This window comes from Triticum aestivum, chromosome 7A, assembly GCF_018294505.1.
Source record: "Triticum aestivum cultivar Chinese Spring chromosome 7A, IWGSC CS RefSeq v2.1, whole genome shotgun sequence".
In the NCBI taxonomy this organism is placed as follows: domain Eukaryota; kingdom Viridiplantae; phylum Streptophyta; class Magnoliopsida; order Poales; family Poaceae; genus Triticum; species Triticum aestivum.
In genome coordinates this window covers 319,929,206-319,949,719 of record NC_057812.1, presented here as the reverse complement: position 1 = coordinate 319,949,719, position 20,514 = coordinate 319,929,206, and positions in this window count along the sequence as shown.

Here is a 20,514-nt window from a genome sequence, read left to right as displayed (position 1 = left end):
ATGCTAAAGAATGTTATCCCTACAAAATTATATAGCCTTGTCATGCTCCATCTTCTTAACACAAAGTATTTATCATGCACAACCCCGATGACAAGCCGAGCAATTGGTTCATACTTTTAAATACACTTCAGCTTTTTCAACCCCCACGCAATACATGAGTGCAAGCCATGGACATGGCACTATGGTTCGAATAGAATATGATGATAAGGGTAAATATGGAGAAGACAAAAAAGTAAGAAAGTCTCACATCGACGCGGCTAATCAACGGGCCATAGAGATGCCCATCAATTGATATCAATGTGAGGAGTAGGGATTGCCATGCAACGGATGCACTAAGAGCTATAAGTGTATGAAATCTCAGTATGCAAACTAAGTGGGTGTGCATCCAACTTGCTTGCTCAAGACCTCGGGCAATTGAGGAAGCCATCATCGTAATATACAAGTCAAGTTCTATAATTAAAAATTCCCACTAGTATATGAAAGTGACAACATAGGAGACTTTGTCCATGAAAAACATGGTGCTACTTTGAAGTACAAGTGTGGAAATGATAGTAACATTGCCCCTTCTCTCTTCGAAGTCGCCCATGACGCCCCCATGGTAATTTTGTAATACACAGCTCTACACACCGTGTTTCTTTGATCCTCATAGACTTCAGCTGATCAGTCGACTTTATATTTACATAAGTGGGTCTCCAAGGCGCAGGAAATGTTGTGCCTGGAACCTCTGTCCGAGGGGGGAGGACTCCCCAACTCACGACTCTCTTAATCAAGGATCTGCATGTGTTGCTCCCCAAGGAGTCAAGCACCTTGGTGATGGGTTCATAGGTTGTACCTTGTGGGGACCCCGACTCATAAGTCGTGATCACCGAATGCACGTGTACAGTGATCCTAGAGATCAATGCTCACTGAACACACAGAAGCTGAATAACAAGAGACTTTACATCCGTACATACCGTATTACACAAGTAGGAACATTATGGTCAAGTCTTGAGTATAGCATCGCAGCGGAAATCTTCGTCGATAACTTGGACCCATGCCATCTGCCTTAACCCTACAGGCATTCTGACTGGGAAGCGTCCTAGCTCGCATGTTCGTCACCAAGGTACTCTTCATTATATCCTGTTCTTTCATGCCTGGCCAATAAAATAACAAGTGGCAAGCCAATGAGTACTTTGAATGTACTCGCAAGCAACCTAAGGGTGATAACAGAATAATTATGCAAGGCACTACTGCTAATTTTGGCATTTTTGCGGAAAGCTAGTTTTTCTCATGCAAGTATGATCAACATTTATCAAGGATATGAATGCGTCTGCAACAAGTATCAGGAGGTTACAGACATCAACATCGGGATAGAGTTGTGAACAACTCATACTCAAGCTCATCGTGACTTCCTCATGAATCACGTCAACAGATTTACCAAACCGTGTTGTTTGTCAGAAACATATGGACGTAGTCTAAGCAGCACCACCCAACTATCCTTGATCGTGGACATGGCTATTCGAATAGTTTTACACTCTGCAGAGGTTGCACACTTTACCCACAAGATCCGGGGAACTTTCGTGTCATCCACGACCCGCGGTACCTCAAGTACCCGGGGTAAGCACCCGATCACTATCTTTCCCTAGACGACACGAACAAGGAGTCCACTCGTTGTTCCGTATCCTCACGATGTACATCATACGAGACTCACTCGAGATCGTAACATCCGAGAGGGGACACAATGGTGTATCCGGTGCCCTGTGAAAACAGTCATGGCCGCCCTACCTGGCACGACCCCGTCCCGAGAGAGCGCACCAACAACTCTCCCATCACTAGTAATGCAGGCTCCAAGCTAGTATCGGCCTAGGTAATCAATAATGCCCTTTCCCATATAAGGGTAGAGTGGTTGCGCATGTAAGGTTGGGACAGTCGACAAATCTTAAATCTAATCCGTCTCTGTAAACAACACTTTTATCGAGCCTCGGTACACTACCTCTCCACCAAGTAGTGACCTAGTTCATCATCATCTCCCAAGGGCATTAGTGGCACCCACTGGGCTGTTTGCAAGTATGTCAACCCATACTTGTTTCTTTCCATGCATAACCCTGACCCACTTTGCGTAGCCATCTACTATAGCATATTTCTACAACCCACCAACACAACTCTAAGCAAGGGTAGAGTCATGAACAATGCAAGTATCAATGGAGTATGCGACGGAGGCAAGCCTAGCAAGGTTGCCATTCAAGATATATCATGCACTCGATGAAACAACGAAAATGCTATTATGATGAAAAAAATGGTTCATCATGGTCAAAGGGCTGCTTGCCTGGTTCATCAGAGTCATGAGATCTTCTGGTCCTTCTCCAAGTACTCCGTCTACTTCGTCAACTAACGTCGAAACAATCATAATAAGCAACACAACAAGGCAGAAAATAAAAGTGCTCCAAAAATATTGATTTGACTTTTCTAGGACATCTCTGGTTATATGAAAATTAATCAGAGTGGTTTCATTGGAATTGGGTCAGTGGATATTTCTAAACATTTTGATATGAGGGAATGAAGGGGTTTATGGATTTGCAAGAAGTGTAGAGAAACATATTTTTGAAAAATGAGCAAAGCCACCCATTTAACAAATCATGATTTTAGAAGCATCTAGGAGTTGGTTTCACTGGATTTGGAGTTCAAATGATTTCTCTATGAATTTGCAAAGTTGTCTATATATGAAGAAATAGGCCATTATTTGAGGTGATACAGAAAGTATTAGTAAAAATGTTCAAAAACTAAGTTTTGAACTTATAGCCATCTAGGATTTTGAATCATGGAATTTGGATCAAAAATGGGCTCTCTGTGATTTTCTAAAGTTCATCACAGAAATGGAAAATGGGGTTTTAATAAATATTTCTGAAGAGAAAGTTTCTGGAAAAATGTGCAAATAGCACTATGTGATAGATCATGATTTGTGGATCCCCTAGAAATTTGAATCATCAAATTTGGAGTTGATTTGATTTATTTAAGTGCTTTTGAAGTCTATTGGGAAAAAGAAAAAGGGAAAGGGGGCTTTACCCTTATCATGCGTGCAAGGCGAGAGATAGGCAGCAGGCCGGCCCAGCTGCTCGACCGCGCACGGGCTGTCGATGCAGGAGGCGTACTCGGGGAAATACGCCTTCCCCGAGCGAAGGCGTCAGCAGGCAGAGCCCATGTCCACTTAAACGAGGCAGGGCCCTCCTGTCAGGTTCGTCCTCCACCTCCCGTGTGGGTGCGACAGGAGACAAAGGAGGCGCTCGATGCCGGTCGCCGGCGCTACAGGGCGTCTCTGGCGATGTTGTGCCCACCGGCGTGCTCAGGGGACCCGGCCACGTCCAACCGTGGGTGGCACGGTCGCCCAGGGGCACCAGGTTGAGTAGGGCGTCGACCGCGGCGGACGAGGCTGACGGTGGTGGTGGAACTCGACGGAACAGCCACGGGGAGGAGGGGGGAGAAGCACAGGAGGGGCTCGCAGTGATGGTGGAGGTGCTCTAGTGCGGTCTAGAGGGGAGGAGGAGGAGTGGTGGGTGCGAATTTAGGCGGAGGTCGACAGCAAGGCTCCGACCATGGTGGCGGATGGAGAGCGCGAGGAGGGGAGTGGGTTGGTCCAGGGGGTCGCTGGGAGGGGGAGAGAGTGAACGGAGGCCAGAGAGGGCCCGGGGTGGCCTTTTATGGCGGGGCGATGGTGCACCGTGGGCTCGTGCACCGGCGAGCTCGTGCTCATCGCTACGGGCTTCGGGAAGGTGCTGCGCCGAGTCTAGGGAGTTCGTGGAGGTGGACTACGCCCAGGGGGAGAAGAGAGGGAGCGGGGAATGCGGCAAAGCGGGTCCCCGCCGCGGCCAGCGACTGGCGCGCTCGGGCGGCGCTCTGTCTGCACGCGAGGAGAGCCGGAGAGGGAGAGAGAGGAGGGGACGACAGTGTAGCGTGTTGCGGACGTCGAGGTGACCTCGGGGGACATGAGGGGGAGGCCCTAGGTGGCCGGAGGCGGTTGGAAGGGGGCGGCTACAGTGCGGGTGTGCACTGTAGCACGCTCTGGAGCACGCCAATTGCATGCCAGGGCATGCCTTTGGCTTGTAGGGCGTGGCCACTTGTGTCTAGGTTGTTTAGGGAGGAGTAAACAAAGGGGAGAGGGCCTTGGATGCCCTGGACAGCCAGTAGGAGAGGAGAGAGGTTGAGGGAGAGAGGGAAATGGGCTGTCCAGAGAGAGAAAATGGGGTTTTACCCCTCCAATAATTGATCAATGACCAGGGGAGAGTTACTGGAGGTAGGAGAAGACTAGGAGGAGATGTGGTAAAAAGTTGAGCTCAAGGAGATTAGTGGAAGGGGTCAAAATGGTGTTTTTGGAAAAATGGCAGAAGGTGTTTGATGATGGTTTGGGCCAGCAGATGATTTCCTACTGCCATGAGACTCCACAGGGTGAAGGGAAACATATAATTAGGGCCTTCTACCAATCTGGAGCTGATTTGGGCAAAGTTGCCAATGCAACGTTTATAAGCCCTATAAATTAGCAGAAATGAACTTGTGTAGATCTAGTTGAGCAAATCACTTCTCCTTGATGCACCACTTGGTGTAGTGGCCTCATTTGGTCGTGTGAACATGCTCACAAAAGCTGGGGTCAAGGAGAGAAAGTTGGTAATAGAAACTTGTTCAAATTAGATTATGGTCAGAGAGGATTTTGGGGCACTTTGATCAAGATAACATTATCTGCAACTTGTGCCATTTGGTCTAGATGCATTATTACACCATTTGAGCATGTGCACCAAGTTTTGGAGCATTTGGACATGTTTGACAGTGCAAAGTTGTTCAAACTTGAAAAAGGACAGAAGTGGTTTTGAGAGGGTTTCATGGGGTTATATTGTTCTCCATGACATGAAACTTGTCAAGATCATCAAACATGTCATATGTGACATGCTAGAATTTTCTTGGAATTGTTGGGGAATATTTCCTGTAGAAATATTTCAAATCCTTGAAATGGGCAGAAATGGTTTTGGGAGGTTTTGTCCAATATTTTGAACATGACCATGTGTTTAAACTCATATATATGGAAAATATATGTCCACTAGGTTTCCCTGATTTTTCTCAAATATTTTTGAAACAATAAAATATTTTTCCCTATTAAAGACCATTTATGGCCTTAAGAAAAAGCTTTTAAATAAAATAGGAAAATAACTTTTAAAATTATATTTTTGTGGTTTTTGGGTATCCTATATCTAATAGGAGTCAAATATATTTTCGGAAAGATTTTACTGCCCTTAATTAGGTACTTGCAGTGCAAACCTCAATTCAGGGGGGGGTTTGGAAAACTAATTTTTGAAAATACTATTTGGCCAAATTATTTTTGTAAGAAAATACTATATTGCTCTATACACATGGTATGATCATTGGTTCAAGAGTTTGGAGCAAGGAGATGAAGTATAGGAGTTTGGAGGATTTATTTGATTTTTAGAGCACTTGCAACCAACACACAAAAAGCAAATCAAGCAAAGTCCAGAACACTGAAAGGTTTTTGTCAAACAACATTGCATGATTTATTGACTTAAGTGTTGTGTCATGAAAATCAGGGTGTGACATACCTCCCTCGTATCCCACCCTAGGGCGGGCTACCGTGGGGTGGGCCAAGGAGATGAAGGTAGCCTTCATAGGCTCCTCCATCGTAGAAGAGCACAGCGCTCTGATCGACACGGCGTTTCAGGGCTTCTGGTCCGCAGAGGCTGGAGTGCATAAGGTCTTCAAGAGCCTCATCAAGGGCTTCAAGGTATGCTTCTTTATGTTTGTATTAAGACTGACTTCCATGCTTAGAATTGCTTGTAAAAGCGGGCTTTTGTCTGAAGACTTTTTTGCTTATATCATAGTGTAACACTTGTAAGAGCATGGCCAGTTAGTAGCCATCGAGTCCAAAGCTAGTTTTAAGAGACTAGCTTTAGGATCGAAGCATGTGATCATAAGGCATTGATTCAGTAGCCCCCAAGACTCTGGTTGGCCTTCAAAAAGTGCTGACCAAGGGATTGATGTCGGAAACAGGGACTAAGGAGTGAGTGTATGTTTGCAGGTATTGCCCTCGGCTTTGAACTCCACCTCTGAGGAGATAGCAGAGATGAACCGGAAGCTCAAGAGGTCCGAGGAGGACCTCGATCTGATCCAAAAGAAGATTGAGTTCTCCCAAGGTAAGCTCAAGAAGTTGTAAGGTTATCAAATTTACCTTAAAATGCACTTAAATTTTAATGTTGACATCGAGCTATTTTTCATGACAGCTGCTATGACAGAGCTTGAGGTGCTCAAGGCCGAGCTGACGAAAGCTCGTTAGGAGGCCGAGCAGTAGAAGCCTGCGGCCACCAAGGCCGAGGACCTAACCGCTGAAAAGGTGGCTAGGGGCAAGGACCAGGCGTGGGTCCGCAGCACCCTTTAGAACAAGGAGAAGGAGGCGAGTGTAGAGCTCGACCAGCTGCGTCTAGCACACGCCAAGGTCCAGACCCAGGCTAGGGTAGAGCGTGAAGTGCTCCAGCAAGTGAGGTGGATCATTGCTGGTAAGTTATTTTTACTTTAGTGTGTTTTTGGCCGCAAGGGGTTTGTCAAGCTCACCCAGATGTGGCGATCCGCAGAGGTCTTCGCGTATCTCCCGAAGAGCGCGTCTGACGCCGGCCTCCACTTTGGCCTGCGGGAGGGCTATGCCATGGAGAGGGTGTTCTGGCAACAATTCTAGGCGTCGTTGCATCTGGAGCTGCCGAATCATCAGATAAAGAAGCTCACGGACCTCCTCCGCATGGCGAAGACGGTGCTCCAGGACCTCTACGTCAACCTTTTGCCCACAAGGCATTGCCAACCAGCGTCTTCGGGCTTCTAGTCTGCTTGCAAGCGGACAACCACCATGTGGCGCGCTAGAAGTGTTCAGCATGCCTCGAGGGTGCCCAGCAGGCGTATGTCTGCGTCAGGATGCAGTGTCCCCACATGGATGTGGCGTTTGTGGCTGCACGGCCCCCCGAAAGGAAGAACCAAACAGTGGAGCAGTTGCTGGCCGAGGTGATGGAAGGAGCCCGGATCACCGAGGCCGAGTGTCCTAGGGACACTGTATTTTTATGTAGTACTTCGGAATGCCGAAGTTCAGAGGAATGTAAAAGATTTCCTCTTATTTGAAATGTATGCAGCTTTATATTCTGACATATAATTGGATGCTTTATTTTTTTAACTCCTGTGTGACTGTGTTAAACTAAAAGTGACCAGGCTTCGACCCCTTTGTACAATATACAAAGGGTGTTTCATAGGCAATCATGACCCTTAGCCAACCTATCGGTTCCCAAAGGAGGTCCATGCACATTGAAACAAGGCAATCAGACTATAATGGTTTTATAACTTTCACTTAGTCATAGGAGCTGGACTGTAAGGGCTAATGATGAACCCCCTGTGTGCAAAGTGGTTGGCTATGTAGCCGGGGTTTATTCCCCTAACCACTTCGGCTGATTTGATAAAAGGCCCTTCATTTAACATGGATGATCTCGAATGATACATTGCTTGACACTCTCATTGGACGGCCAACCAGTTTACGCTTACCAAGACGGTCAGTATTCGGCTTTCTCCACTGAGGCGCTTTGCCATTCGAGCCGCTAGTGAAATCACAGTGGTTCTCCCTTTACACCCTTAGCCGAATGGATCAGAAACGTAAGGGGTAAGCACAGAAGTTAGGCAACCCAACTATTAACCAAAATCAAGGTTCAAAGTTGATTCATAAAACGCGACATCCAAGAAGTTGAGTAGATGTTTCGGACTTTATAGTTGACGCGTGAGATTAAAATATAAGCCCCTGGTAATGCAAATGACAATTGTATCAGAAAGTACACTTACATATAAGGAAATGTTTAATGACCTCAAGGGGTGCATTTTCTTTATTTCATGTGGTCAAGCCGTACATGCCGAGCTTTAACAACACAAACTTGTAAAAGATACAATGTGTAAAAAAGAAAAGGAAAGGAGTAAAACCAGGGTGGACATGTTGCCAAATTGATTAGCCCGAGTCCCTCCCTATCGCATGTCTGCATCTCTGTGTTGTTAACCAGCTCATCTTCATTGATAGAGAAGTTGCTATGGGTTGTCTACAAGCTCAGCCGTTAGTTTGCTTGGTGCTTTCATCGGTTGAGTCCTTTAAAAAGGTGTGCAGCTACCGCTTGGATGGTTTAAGCCATGTGTACATGCCACTCCCGTTTGTGCCTTTTACAACGCCCTGCCAGTATGCAAGTCCGAAGTGCGCCGCTGTTCGGTCAAGCTGACAACGACGCATCATTTGCTTCAGCTCCTCGGCCGCCCATGGAATTTTTAGTTCAAACTTATGCATGCTAGGGATGTAATGCCCTTCTCAAGGGAGGCGAATGAGGAGCTTGTGCCCCTATTTGGGATGAGAGGATGCCTGACCGGGGTCGACCTATGTAGCCCGTTTGTGCTTTGATAAGTTGGCCATGTGTTTAGCTGCACGAGCTGCCTCCTCAATTGCATGTACCTCGGCTACGAAAGTCGTGGTCTGCTGCTCCGTAAGGTGGGAGCATTCGATGTTACCATTGACAGTAATAACACCGTTTCGTCTCGGCATTTTTAGCTTGAAGTAAGCGTAATGCGGGACTTGTTAAAGTAAGAAAATGTGGTGCGCCCTAGCAACGCGTGGTATCCGCTCCAAAATGGGATGATATCAAAGATTAACTCTTCACTCTGGAAGTTCTCTGGTGACCCGAAGACTACCTCCGGTGTTACTGTTCTCGTGCAGCGAACTTCGAGACTAGGTATGAAACCTTTAAAGGTGGTGGTTTTGGGCTTGATCTGAGATGAGTCTATGCCCATCTTTCTGATCGTATCAACGTAGATTAAACTGAGGCTACTACCTCCATCCATAAGGACGCGTGTCAGATGGAATCCGTCAACAATCGGATCCAGGACCAAAGCTGCCGATCTTCCACGCCTTCTGTTGGTCAGACGATCATGTTTGTGAAATGTGATCGGGTAAGCCGACCACGGATTGAACTTTGGGGCAACATGCTCTAGAGCATAAATGTCCTGAAGTGCTCATTTCCTCTCCTTTTTAGGGGTGTGCTGGGTAGCGTAAATCATGTTCATGTCTTTTACCTCATGAGGAAACTGTTTCTGGCCTCCATTATTGGACCACCGAGGTACATCTTCATCTTCGCTGTGAGGTTGGGCTTTATTTTGGCCCTCAGTCGCCATATTTTTGGCATTCTTGAAGACCCAGTAGTTCTAGTAGGTGTGATTTGCAGGTTTATCCGAGGTGTCATGGATCTGTATGGTCTGTCGAGGATCTTTTCTAGCTGGTTGGCTCCATCTTTGTTCCCTGCATTTACTATCATGTCCTCGGTATTGCTCCCACCATTTTTATGCATGCGCTTATGCTTACTGCGCCTGGGCTTGCCATTGGCGTTGCGAGCTTTCAGAGGTTCCTGCCTCGCCGTTGTGAGTGTTGCAGGCCAGCCAACTATCCTATCATGTGCAAAAGCAAGTCATAAGTGAGGTGAGGACCACCATGGTCTTTGGCTTATCTTGCCCAAGCTGGGGCGCCAGCTACTGATACGTCTCCAATGTATCTACTTTTCCTAACGCTTTTCCTCTTGTTTTGGAATCTAATTTGCATGATTTGAATGAAACTAACCTCGGACTGTCGCTGTTTCAGCAGAACTACCATGGTGTTGTTTTTGTGTAGAAATAAAAGCTCTCGGAATGGAACGAAACTTTTCGAAGATTTTTTATATCAATAAAGAGAATTTCTGGAGCCAAGATCCACCGGAGGGGGGCACCTGGGTGGGCACAACCCACCAGGGCACGCCCCCTCCTGGCGCACCCAGGTGAGTTGTCCCCACATGGTGGCCCCGCAGACCATGAAACCTACGCTATAAAATCCTATTTTTCCAGAAAAAATCAGGGAGAAAGAATTATCGTGATTCATGAAATGGAGCCGCCGTCACCACCTATTCTTCATCGGGAGGCCAGATCTAGAGTTCGCTTGGGGCTCCGAAGAGGGGGGGTCTTCCATCTTCGTCATCACCAACCCTTCTCCATCGCCAATTCCATGATGCTCCCCACTGGGAGTGAGTAATTCCTTCTTAGGCTCGCTGGTCGGTGAGGAGTTGGATGAGATTCATCATGTAATCGAGTTAGTTTTGTTAGGGCCTGATCCCTAGTATCCACTATGTTCTAAGATTGATGTTGCTATGACTTTGCCATGTTTAATGCTTGTCACTTTTGGCCCGGGTGCCATGATTTCAGATCTGAACCGTTTATGTTATCACCATTATATCCATGTTCTAGATCCAATCTTGCAAGTTATATTCACCTACTACGTGTTATGATCCAGCAACCCCGGAGTGACAATAGTCGGGACCACTCCCGGTGATGACCGTAGTTTGAGGAGTTCATGTATTCACCATGTGCTAATGCTTTGTTCCGGTTCTCAATAAAAAGGAGGCCTTAATATCCCTTAGTTTCCAATTGGACCCTGCTGCCACGGGAGGGTAGGACAAAATATGTCATGCAAGTTCTTTCCATTAGCATGTATGACTATTTATGGAATACATGCGTACATTATATTGATGAAATGGAGCTAGTGTCGTATCGCCCTAGGTTATAACTATCTCATGATGAATATCATCCAACAAGTCACTGATCCAATGCCTACGAATTTATCTTATATTTTTCTTGCTAAGTTACTACTTCTACTATTACTGTTGCACTTGCTATAAAAATACTGCTAGCACTGTTACCGTTACTATTGCTGATGTCACTACTATCAAAACTATCATATTACTTTGCTACTGATCACATTGTTGCAGATAATTAATCTCCATGTGTGTTTGAATTGACAACTTAGCTGCTAATACCTTCAAATATTCTTTGTCTCCCCTTGTGTAGAATCTATAAATTTGGGTTGAATACTCTACCCTTGAAAACTGTTGAGATCCCCTATATTTGTGGGTTATTAAGACCTTTTTCTTGCGCCATTGCCGGGGAACATAGCTATATTTGTTGAGTCACTTGGGATTATTATCAATTTATCACTATGAAGAATCTAAAGGATGCTAAGACTAAGATTAATCCTTTCCATGGTTATGAAACAGAAACTGGTGTGGCACATCTTACTAAGTTGAATGACATAGCCACCCGTTTTACTCATGATGAGAAGACTCACTATTACTTTATTCTCAAATTATTTCCATTCTCATTAAAGGGTGATGCCTAAGGTGGTAGATGTAAATTCTCTTATGAAGTTCAATGATAATGGAAATCCTCACAATATGCACCCTAGCCAATGCCTTTATGAGTTTCAAAACTATATTAGAAAACAAGATCACTTCAATGCAAATGTTATGAAACAATTGAAATACAATTCTGATATGATTGCTCGCTTGAGTAACCTGTTATTTAGAATCTCAAATGATGTTAGAGGTGTTGGAAAACATGCTTCTATGGTTCAAACCCAGTTAGAATAGGTTGCTAAATGTCAAAGAGAGTTGCTAGATGAAATGAATAATAATATACATGACTTTGCTGTTAGAGTAGCAACTAGAGGAGGTAAAATGACTCAGGAACCACTTTATCCCGAGGGACACCCAAAACTAATTGAACAAGACTCTCAAAGAGCTAATACTAATGCACCTAGTCCTACTAAAAAGAAGAACAAAAAATAAAAACGATGGGACTTTGCATGCTTCTAATGAACGTGAAATAGAAAAACCTCCTGATAATGATAATGAAGTCTCTATCTGTGATGCTGAAACTCAACCTGGTAGTGAACACTCACCTTCTGATAATGAAAAATATAATGACGAGGTTCACGAGGATACTCAAACAAATACTAATGAACCAGACAATGATGTTGAGATAGAACCACTAGTTGATCTTGATAACCCACAACCTAAGAATAAAAGGTATGATAAAAGAGACTTTGTTGCTAGAAAACACGATAAATAAAGAGAACCATGGGTTCAAAAACCTATGCGCTTTCCACCTAAGACAACTGAAAAGAAAGATGATGAAGAATTTGAACGCTTTGCTGAAATGCTGAGGCCAGTCTTTTTGCGTACTTGCTTGACTGATATCCTTAAAATGCCTCCTTATGCAAAGTATATGAAAGACATCATCACCAATAAGAGAAAAATATCGAAAGCTAAAATCTCCACCATGCTTGCTAATTATACTTTTAAAGATGGAGTACCTAAAAACATTGGAGATCTGGGAATACCAACTATACATTCCTCTATCAAAAAGAATTATGTGAAAACTGCTTTATGTGATTCAGGAGCTGGTGTTAGTGTTATGCCTTTCTCTTTATATGAAAAACTTGATTTGAATAAGCTCACACCTACTGAAATATCATTGAAAATGGCTGACAAATCTACCGCCATACCTATCGGTATTTGCGAGGATGTGCCCGTTGTTGTTGCTGCTAATGTTACTATTTTGACTGACTTTGTTATACTTAACATGCCAAGGACGACAACATGTCGATTATCCTTGGTAGACCCTTCTTGAATACTGCAGGGGCTGTTATTGATTGCAATAAAAGCAAGGTCACTTTTCATATCAATGATAATGAGCATACAATGCACTTTCCGAAGAAACAATTCCAAGTGAATGGTATTAATGTTATTGAAAAATCTCCGACAATCACTATTGGAAGTTTTCAAATACCTCTACCTACTATCAAAAAGAAATATGAAATGCTTATTGTTGGGGACATTCATATCCCCGTTGAGGTAACCTAGTGATTTACGAAAGTTCTTCGGTTTCATATTAATCGAAAGTGGTTGTTAATAAGACCTGATCAACCTTATTAATGGATCATTTTTGAGACGTATGAACTTGATGAATTTACTAAGCACTACCTTCTGTCCCTACCTTTATTTTTGTGTTTTTATTAGTTTAATAAAATAAAATGCCATGTTTTGTGTGTTTTCTGAATTTCCGGTGCAATAAAAAAATGACTCAAAAATGAAAGTTATCAGAATGCTCTGAAAATTTAATGCGATTTTTTCTGGATATTTAAGAATTTCTGGTGAAAATAATATCAGAGGGAGGTGCACTAGGTGGGCACAACCCACCTGGGCGCGCCAGGATCCCCAGGCGCTCCCTGGTGGGTTGTGGTCCCCATGTGGCCCCCCTCACTTATCTCTTCACACCACTCATCACCTACCTCCAGAAAAAATTCACCTTTGCTCTCTCTCTCTCTCTATGTGTGTGTATGTAACACCCACGATGCGGCTATATCTCCCATGTGTCGGAGCATGACTTAGAGACATAACCGCATAGTAGGCATGTCGCAAGAGGGGTAATCCTTACACATCCCATGTACTGAATATGAAAGGGATAGAGAGTTGGCTTACAATCGCCACTTCACACAATACATAAATATAGCATTACATCATCCAGAATACAATCAAGGTCCGACTACGGAACCAACATAAATAAAGACAACCCCAAATGCATAGATCCCCGATCGCCCCAACTGGGCTCCTCTACTAATCGCCCAAGAAGGAAACATAATAAAGTCCCGAATCCTCGTCGAACTCCCACTTGAGTTTGGTCGTGTCCCCTGCACTGGCATCGTCGGCACCTGCATCTGGTTTTTGGAAGTAATCTATGAGTCATGGGGACTCAGCAATCTCACACCCTCATGATCAAGACTATTTAAGCTTATGGGTAGGAAAAGGTTGTGAGGTGGAGCAGCAGCAAGCACTAGCATATATGGTGGCTAACTTACGCAAATGAGAGCGAGAAGAGAAGCAAACCTCGGTCGAGAAGCTATAATGATCAAGAAGTGATCCTGAAACAACTTACGTTCAAGCATAACACGAGGCTGTGTTCTCTTCTCGGACTCCGCCGAAAAGAGACCATCACGGCAACACACGCGGTTGATTCATTTTAATTAAATTAAGTGTCAAGTTTTCTACAACCGGATATTAAAAAATTCCCATCTACCCATAACCGCGGGCACGGCTTTCGAAAGTTCAAAACCCTGCAGGGGTGTCCCAACTTAGCCCATCACAAGCTCTCATGGTCAACAAAGGATATTCCTTCTAGCGGGAAGACCCGATCAGTCTCGGAATCCCGGTTACAAGATATCTCGACAATGGTAAAACAAGACCAGCAAAGCCACCCGATGTGCTGACAATTCCCGATAGGAGTCAAACGTATCTCGTTCTCAGGGCAACACCAGATGAGATAGGCTACGAGTAAAACCAAACCTCGAGTTTCCCCGAGGTGGCCCCGCAGGTGGCTCGGTTCGGACCAACACTCAGAGGAGCACTGGCCCGGGGGGGTTTAAAATAAGATGACCCTTGAGTCTGCAGAACCCAAGGGAAGGTATATGGTGGTAGGTAGGCAAATGGTAAAACCAAGGTTGGGCCTTGTTGGAGGAGTTTTATTCAAAGCGAACTGTCAAGGGGTTCCCATAACACCCAACCGCATAAGGAACACAAAATCAAGGAACATAACACCGATATGACGGAAACTAGGGCGGCAAGAGTGGAACAAAACACCGGGCATAAGGCCGAGCCTTCCACCCTTTACCAAGTATATAGATGCATTAAAGTAAACAAGATATAATAATGACATCCCAACAATATCCATGTTCCAACAAGGAACAAACTCCATCTTCACCTGCAACTAGCAACACTATAAGAGGGGCTGAGCAAAGCGGTAACACAGCCAAACAACGGTTTGCGGGGAAAGGTGGGTTAGAGGCTTTACATGGCAATCTAGGAGGCATGATATAGCAAGTGGTAGGTATCACGGCATAGCAAAAGAGCGAACTACTAGCAAGCAAAGATAGAAGTGATTTCAAGGGTACATTCATCTTGCCTGCAAAGTTCTCCGCGTTGACGAAAGCTTGATCCTCGTAAGCGTACTCAACGGGTTCCTCGATCACATACTCATATCCCGGCCCTACCCAAAGCAAGAACACAAACAAACGGACCAACAATCAACCACGGTGCAATGCACACTCAACATGATGCAAAACATGGCATGACATGCGGGATGTGATATGCAATGCATATGCATTCTTCGGAAGGGAAAGATTGAACCAGGCCTCAACTTGGCAAACCAAGTGCACCTATGGAAAGATGAGTTGATTTTGGTCGAAAATGATATAAAGATCACCGGAATCGGATGCATGGTTTGCAAATGGCAAGCAAAACAATAATGGCACAATTCTGCGATTAACAGCACGATGCCATCTAAAATGCAACAAGAAGCTAAGCTACTGCACTCCAACATAGCAACAAAGCACATGGCAGTGATCTACTCAAAAAGCTTGACAAAAGATGAATACTGAGCTACGGCTAAAACACACAAGAGCAGGTTCAAACAAGCATGGCAAAAGTGCAAAAGATATCAGCTCCACAGACTTAGTGAAAATACTAACATGTCAGGAATTAATATCAGGAAGCAATGTTTAGAGCAAGATAACAACATGCTACAGGAACAGAACATAGCAATACATGGCATGGCATGAATCTACTCAAATCATAGAACAAAACTCCCTTAGTGACCATAAGCCAAAAAGGATCAGAAGATATGATGGCACCCATGTAAACATAGCAAGTTTCGTTAACAGATTCAAACTATGCAGAAAACTGGACATGGTAAAAACAGAATTATGAAGGCCTCTTTGCAAGCTCGATTCACTCACCACAAGGCATTGCATGACAAGATAAGCATAGCAATACCAAGAAGACATGTTCATGAAGCTAACCATGGCAAGAACAATCTCATGGCATGCATGGATCAACTACAACAACCTTAGCAAAATTGATTAACACGTAAACAATCTGCCAGGAACATTTTATAGCAAAAGTAGAGCAAGATTGAGTCATGCTAGGTCACTCCATAAATGCAAACAGGGACATGGATGGATAGATCACAACCATATGTCCAAATCATCCTTACTTAACATACTCAAAAGAAGCATGGATCTCTCTGTAGCAGCATGAATACATGGCATGAAAATAACAGCAGCGAAATGACTTAGTGAAATCGTAAGTCCCTGAAAACAGCAATATTACGAGAGCTACTTTGCATGCTTGTGCTAGTCACCACATTGATCCCAAAAATACATGGCATACACCCCTGTAAAGATGGCATGGCATAGCCCAAAACACATGTAGAGCTCAAGCCCATATGCAGCACACAATAATCATGGCAAAATTGACAAATGCTCAAGATCTGCTAAGTAACAGGAACTAACATTTTATAGCACTCTTGCATAAACGATTTGGGAAACAATATGGACTCAAACAAGCATGGCACAATGGAACAAAATGGGGGGTAGGTATGGAGAGGCAAGGTCCTAGCTATGGAAAGGTTGTAAACACAAGGGATGTACGAGTTCAGGGCCTTCTCGGAAGAAGTAATAGCCCTACGTCTCGGAGCCCGGAGGCGGTCAAGTGGATTATGAGTATGTGAGTTACAAGATGCCGAACCCTTCTGCCTGTGGAGGGGGGTGGCTTATATAGAGTGCGCCAGGACCCCCGCCAGCCCACGTAGGAGAGGGTTTAAGGTGACTTAAGTCTGGGGCGTTACTGGTAACGCCCCACATAAAGTGTCTTTACTATCATAAAGTCTACTTAATTATAGGCCGTTGCAGTGCGGAGTGCCCCTTGACCTCCTGGTGGTCGAGTGAGTCTTCGTGGTCGAGTCCTTCAAGTCAGTCGAGTGAGTCCCTCGTTGGTTGACTGGAAGGCGACCTCTTCTAAGGGTGTCCTTGGGTAAGGTACTTAGATCAGGTTCGTGACCCTACCCTAGGTACATGACCCCATCATTAGCCCCCGAATGGATCGAGGCTTCGAGTGAGGAAGGAGTTGATGTTGTTTCCGATTAACCTTTGCGCTCTGGTCGTGCATTGTTCTGGACCAAAGAATCTCTTCGTCGATGGTGAGCAACTTGTCTTCAGTCGACTCGATTCATTCTCTTCTTTCGTCGAGTGATCTTTCGGGCTTCGACGATCCCCGAGCGACGGATCGCCGGAAACCCCGCGTCTGACAGACTGATCTGCCGTTCGCGGATTCTGCGGGATGCGAAATTTGGGGACGCGCGCGAAGTGGAGCGGACCGCGACGTTCGGATGGGACGGGACATAGACGCCTCGATCTCCGCGCCGCTTTCTTCGCCACGTATCCCGTCTGCATAACTGCTCCCGGATATGATTAGATCGTCCGGGCCCACCTGTCATCCACTCGGAAGGGACCTTATAAATGCGCCCGGCGAGGATTTCTGTGCTGCGCCTCAGCATTCTCTCTCTCTCTCTGCTCCCTTCGTCCCCGCCCAGCGCGCTCGCTCTCGCCTCCGCACAACTTCCCTTCGCGCATCTCACCGGCAACCATGGCCAAGGAGAAGACGGCGGCGCTGGAACGTGCGAAGAAGGCGTCGGCGTCGGAGAAGGCAAAGGGGAGATCTACCAGCCGCGGAGGGTCCTCGTCCAGATCCCGCCTGCCGAAGGGCTGGGTCCAAGGAGACTGGATCCAGTCGACCATCACAGAGAAAGACCTCCTCGACATGGCCAATGAGGGCTTGATTCCTCATGGAGCTGCGAGGCTTCCGGGGAAGGAATGGCAGCCCCAGCCAGAAGAGGGTGAGTGTGTGCTCTTGGCCACCCATGTTGATCGTGGATTTTCCTTGCCACCGAGTATTTTCTTCCGTGGCTTCTTGAATTTCTTTGGAGCGCAGCTCCACCACTTTACCCCAAACTCTATTGCCTATCTTGCCGCGTTCGTGTCCATGTGTGAGGGTTTCCTGGGCTGTCGACCGCACTGGGGTTTGTTCAAGCATATATTCACGTGTCGCTCTCAGACCGTGAAGAAGGCGAGCCCAGGTGATGAGAGAACCCGAGTCGTCCAAATGTGTGGGGGTCTGGGAATCCAGGTGAGGAATAAGAGCACCTTCCCGCCCATGACCTTTCCCGAGTCAGTCAGAGGCTGGCAGTCGACCTGGTTCTACTGCCAGGACCAGTCGACGCCGGGACAGTCGAGTGGACTCCCACAGTTTACCATGGACCGAGTGAACAAGCCCTCCTCTCTGAAGTTGATTCCGGAGGAGAAAGCCGACGTGAAGATGTTGATGGAGCGCGTGGTGCAGTTGGTTCGGGAGGGAGTGACGGGCATGGACCTCCTGGAGGTCTTCCTCAGGCGTCGCATCCAGCCCCTTCAGTTCCGGAGCCACTGCATGTGGTTGTACTGTGGGACTGAAGACGAGACTCGAGTCCATCCAGAAGCAGTCGACGATGTCACTCTGGAAAGATGGATGGTAGCCGTTACCGGAAACAAAGACAACCCACGCGGAGCCAGAAGGATTCCTCCACTCGACCACAACAGCGATCCAAACAAGGTACACTTGCTCTGCTCTCCACTGCGTTCTTGTCGCATTCATTTCTGTTTACCCTGCCGACTGGTCGACTGATCCTTGTCTTGATATCTGCTAGGCCCTCACCGAGCTGTACTCGATGCCCAATGGGGCACAAGCTCCGACTGAGGAGGGTGAGGCGAGTGGGGGCGAGAGCCAGGACGAGGAGGACTGGGACTCGGACGTTGCAGAGGAGGATGATGACGATGATGATGATGACGGTGATGAAGATGACATTGAAGACGAGGAGGAAGAGGAGGAGGAGGTCGTACCACCATGCTCGGAAAGGCGGTCGAAGCTTGTCCACGACCCTTCGACCGAACGTGGTAAGGGGGTTGTGACCGCCGCTCAGTCGACCAAGCGCCCTCGTACCACCTCTCCGGTGCCGACTGAAAAGGCGCCGAAGCAGCCCAGGGCGGCCTCGTCGAAGCCGATCAAGCTCCTGCCGAAGATGAAGGTGTCCATCCCCACCATATCAGGGTAATCGTGTTGCTTAAGTCTTCTTATTTTGTGTGAACTTTGTCTCTGGTCGACGCTGAAGTTAGTCGACTGATCCTTTGGAGTTGCAGTGCTGCTACTTCTGAAACCTCGGCCCGGGCTGATGACCACGAGATGGAGGACGCAGCAACTTCGAAACCAGGTACTGTATTCTTAACGCCGTTCTTAGTCGACTGACTCGCGATCTCTGACCCTGATTCTTCTCCGTAGCCCCACCCACTGCTGTTATCAATCTTCCTGATGATGATGAGGATGAAGAACCACTGAAGCGCAGGAGAAGTAGGAAAGCGTCCGCCAGTAAGGTGCCCCAGGATGTGACGGCGCCTGAGATTCTGATTGCGGAGGAAGAGAACACCACTCGACACACGGTGTCCTTCGCAGATCCATTGACGAGTGCTCAGCAGCCCTCCCTCTTCGCGACGCACCATGTCCCAGAGGACCAAGCTGGCGCGGCGAAGGAAGCGATACGCCAGGCGGGAATCATGATGGAGCAGTTAAAGACCATCCGGGATGCGAGCCAGGCAGCTTATGATGCCAGTTCTGCCCTTCAAAGCAATGTTCAGGTCAGTCGACCACTGTTTGTTCTGTTGGATATGCAACCAAAAACTTTTCCTTTCCGGAATTTATAGTAGTCACCCACTGGGTGTGTCGATTAGACTCAGTGTTTAGCGGGGGCACGCTGAGTGCACCCGCTGGGTGTAGTCCCCAAGGCTAAGGTCGACTGCTGGCAGTCGGCCTTAGGCTTTATGATGTCCATCTTTCTGTCAGTCGACTATGTCGACTGGATTTCACAAACCGGTGGGGGCACGCTGAGTGCACCCACTGGGTGTAGTCCCTGAGACTGTGGTCGACTGCTTGTAGTTGATCACAGTCTTAAAGAATACATCTCTCTTTTTTTTTGAGGTCGACTGGTCGACTTTGTCTTCAACAAGATTAGTGGGGGCACGCTGAGTGCACCCACTAGGTGTAGTCCCCGAGACTACGGTCGAATGCTTGTATTCGGCTGTAGTCTTAGAAACGTGTGTTTTTTCCTTTTTCACTCGGAAGTGAATTATATTTGACATTTAGTCGATTGGTTCTTCGCAGAACTCTTGTGATCTTGTGGCTCGCTACTCTGAGCTGGAAAACAAGCACACTCAACTCGAGCTGAGCTTGAAGCTGGTTCAGGAGAAGCTGACGAAGGCCAAGGAGGAGACCGAAGGTATGTTTGGTGAGACCCTGACGACTGCTTTTCCCCTTGCTTGTTTCAAAATCTGATCTTGCTGTAACTTGCAGGTAAGGTAAGGGAGGCCCAACAGAAGAAAGACCTCGAACTAGCTGAGAAGATCAAGCTTGCTGACGAGAAGTTAGCTTCAGTCACCAAGCTTGAACAAGACAATACCAATCTGAAAGCTGCTCTTGGGATCGCCAACAAGGAGGTCAGTCGACTAAAAACTGATAAAGCTGCCCTGACCGACCAAGTCAGCAAATTGACTGGAAGAAAACTGATCTGGAGGCCTTCCTGAGTGGTCTTGCCAAGAAGCTGTTTCTTATGCTTGAAGGTAAACCTCTATGCTTGGCAAACATTTCCAATTGTGGTTTTTCCATTCGACCATCCCCTTGACTTAGTGATCATCCTTGCAGAATTTTGTCA